This window comes from Papaver somniferum, chromosome 4 (genome assembly GCF_003573695.1).
Source record: "Papaver somniferum cultivar HN1 chromosome 4, ASM357369v1, whole genome shotgun sequence".
In the NCBI taxonomy this organism is placed as follows: domain Eukaryota; kingdom Viridiplantae; phylum Streptophyta; class Magnoliopsida; order Ranunculales; family Papaveraceae; genus Papaver; species Papaver somniferum.
This window is the reverse complement of record NC_039361.1, coordinates 80,551,785-80,555,857: the sequence shown is the minus strand read 5'-3', so window position 1 is coordinate 80,555,857 and position 4,073 is coordinate 80,551,785.

Genomic DNA, 4,073 nt, shown 5'->3' with positions numbered 1-4,073 from the left:
TCCTTGTGGTTGTTCACACACATACCCGCTATAAGGTTGTCGAGGAAAACCATAAGGATCCATGGAATATTGGTCATAGCCAATGAATTGGTTTTGATTATACCCTTGGAATTGTTGGAAGTTGTCATGTTGTTGAGATTGTTGGAAACCGTATCCATTGTTCCAATATGCTCCATCCATGAGAAATAAGTACCTGAAACACGATTCTCAAAACAAGGTTAAAAACCAGAAAATAAAAACAAAAACAAAACTAAAAACAAAAATAAGAAACCAAAAACAAGTGACAACCGTTACCTCCCCGGCTGCGGCGCCAAAATTTGGCCGGTTGTCAGCCTTGCAAATATAATTCACTTTCTCGATCAACTAGATATAAATATAGTATGTGATAAGAAAGAGTTCGTTCCCACAGAGAGGACCAGGTTGTCAATATGTTTTGGTTTCTTAAATAAACAAGAAGGGATTTTTCTGATTTTTATATACTAAAATAAATAAAAGCAAACAATAAAGGTAGACGAATCAAATCAAGGATGAGAAAATATTGGTTACGAATTTCATCTTCATTCACAAACATGTTTTCTACACAATAACTAGAATTGATATTTTAATCTCAACTTTTATCAAAGGCCCTAGGATAACTTGATCTCAAGAGTATCCCGCTAATTTCCTCTTATCACCAACAAACACATTAAAAGATGCGAATATGAATTCTACCTAAGAGAACAACCTAACGTGTAAAAGCACTAATCAAGTTTAATTCCCTAGATGCATTAAGTTTTATGAAATCAGGCCAATCAAAGCACTCGAATGTGTAAAAGCACTAATCCGATTTAACAAAGGTTATGACTCACATGTGACTACTAGGATGTATCACTACAAGCAATAATCACAATTATGCTACTTGTATTCAAGGTGTATCACATTTACGTATAATAAACCCTAAACTAGCAATAGATATGATTACGAGTTCTACCAATTTGCAACTTGACGAAACTAACAATCAATCATACATGCGATATTTCTAGTGAATCATAATCGATAATTGTGAGACAAAACTAATTTATTGAACAAAAACCCATGTTTGGAAATCCAACTTATTCCTTAATCAATAATAAGATTAACTACTCATGGGATAAGAGTTCATAACAAGGAGAAAAAGAAAGGGTTTCATCTTTCAAAACCCTAGAACCAAAGTAGAAGTAGAAGATCCTCCCCAAAATTTCTAGGCTTCCCCTATATAGAGTTTTGTAACCTCTTCTTTAAAAACTAGAAAACCTAGCAAAAATAGGAAAGTGCACCTCCTAAAAATTGTGTCCCGTGCATCAAACCCCGTGCAAAGTAGATCGCCAAACTCTGGCCAAAATCACACGTCCAAGGCTGTTCGTGTAAAGAAGTAGCCTAACTGCCAATTGAGCTCATGCAGCAACTGTAGAAGCCCAGCCCACGTCTTCATTGGCCTGTCCATTCAACTGTCAGTTCCATGGAACTGACAGCAGTTTCTTCTTTTCTTGCACACTCTCGACTCGGCTAAACCCATCTCCGGCTTCACCGACAACAACAATCAAGTTCCGGCAGTCTTCATCATCAACATCACCCACAGCTCGACTCCACCATTCACTGTTTCTCTTACTCTCAGCTGCAGACTCCAAACTCGAGCTTCTTCGTCGGTCTTCTCAGCATAACTCCATCTCGTCAGCCAACCATCACTGCCATGCAGTCCCGTAAACTCAATTTGAACTCATTATACTCTCAACCGGTTGACTTATCTTGAGATCCATATGGCTGCAGTCAACCTCCAACCATCGTCGATGACAGAAACACCAACGTAATACCCTGTTCAGCTCAATTCTATCTCAGCAACAAATAACTCGAGTTTCTTCATTGTCTCTACCAGCATGCATTACAGTGGCATCAATTCATGAACAACATCCTGTTTTCCTAGCTCATTCATCGACTGCCAATAATGACAGCAACTCTGTCGTTGATATTCCACATTCCACCAAACTTCCCAAACTTGAGCAATATCATCATCATTGTCTACATCTGATTTCCGAGAGCTGCTACCATCGTTGTTGCTGTAACGAACTCAACAGAATGAACTCGAGCCAACCAACAAACTAGCCATTGCCACCACCGGTTGTTCAACCATCGAGACAACCACCACTGTGTACGGCTTCCATAAACATCTCCTTGATTTTCTGTCCCGCTAAGTTCACTTATTTCCTTCTACAGCCAGCTCCACCAACGGAACTTAGCTTTGCTGCCAATCAATCACTGCCATCGAACCTTCTCAATTGAACAGCAGCAACCAGTTCGACTGCAGCTTCATTTTTTTTCACAACAACAGCACCACGACTGCAACCATCTCTGCCTGTGCTCCATTTTACGTCCAACCAAAGCACCTTTCTTTCCTCAACTGTCTCAACTTGCTTCCTTGTTAACTGGTCCGTCTTCATCATCACAACAAATTCTGACAAGCCAAAACACATAACTTGACCAACCAATCCGTTCTTAGTCGAGTACTGTGGTCGAAAGCACCACAGATCGTACCCCCAGCAAACAGCTGCTAATGGAGCTCTCAACCCTTCATAATTCTCGATTATATCCAGTCTCAAATAGTTTGTAACTCTCAATCTCGATGTACCACACTCCATAGATCACCACAGCCTCCAGCTTCTAACAAACGCAAGCAGCAACACAGCCTTCTTCATCTGAGTTTATCTCCATCAACTGGCAGCTAACACTCACTCCTTCCTTGCCATTAACCGATTGCAGCAAAACATTTATCGATCATCACCACCCACTTTCACTGGCAGAACTTCCTTCATGCCTTGTCTCAAATACAGCCACCACGACTATCATTTCCCATCGAGAAAACTCGAGCCACCATCACCCAGCCTTCTGCATCACTAACAGTCGACAGCGAATCACAACAGCAACTCAGCTCCATTTCAGTCCGTATCACCATCATTACTTCCCACTCTTGCCATTCATTACTGCCAAAGACTATCGAGCTTCAATCATTTCCTATCGGCAGCAGCAACACTGCCTTCGTGCCATCGTTCAGGCGTTTAGCCTAGCACTTTGTGTGCAGTTTTTTTGGTGGTGAAGAAGATGACTTCTCTGCTGACTCGAACCCTTTTATCCATCTCCTTCCCTGCAATTGGGACGAACCCATAGTTCTAAACCTCATTGCACTTCTGAAATCCCACTCCTTTATCTCCGAATTCAAATGGCAACAATCACCATCAGAACCTGTTTTCTCATAAAACAAGAGAACTACAACCTCTTGTTGTTCTGTGCTTGTCTTACCTGGCCTGAAGTCTCCTGCGGGTATTATACCACATCGATGGACCCATGAGATTCATGGCAGTTGACTTGGTTCGGCTGCCAAGGCAAAGAACTTGCCTGAAACTGGTCGCAGCAACATAGATTTGGAATTCTAGATCGCAGAAATATGGACTACTTCATCCGTTAAGACCTATAAAGAGGGAGGTGCCCTGAGTAAACTGAGCGGGTGCCTATAATAGTTCTGTAGGTTCTCAAGTTTTCGACAACTTCGGCTTGCTTCATATGCTTCCAGATTCTTCATACGACGTCGGATTGACTCCATTCTTTCGCCATTGGCTTCGTATTTTCGTGCTCTTCGAGATGATATTAGGAAATCCTGGATTTGAGCTAGTTCCACATATTTTTTCTCTAATGACTCCATTGCACCTGATAAACTCAAAAGCAATCATAGGATACATAATTTACAAGAAAACTCGCAAAGAAAGTATAAACAATAGATAAATTTCAAGGCGTTTACCACACCTATCAAATTCCCCCACACTTAGACTTTGCTAGTCCTCGAGCAAATCAAACAAAACAATTCTAAAACATACATACAACTCCGTCTCGCCGAGGATACAGTTACTCTTAGCATGAATAACAGGCCTTTAAACCCCTAGGTGTCCCTAGTGGACGAGTTATAGTCTTGTGAAGGTTTACAAGAGGTCTACCTATAAAACGTTTTCTTCCAAAATCCAGCTACTTGTGACAATTTAATGACACTAAACAAATTTTTTATTCGATGA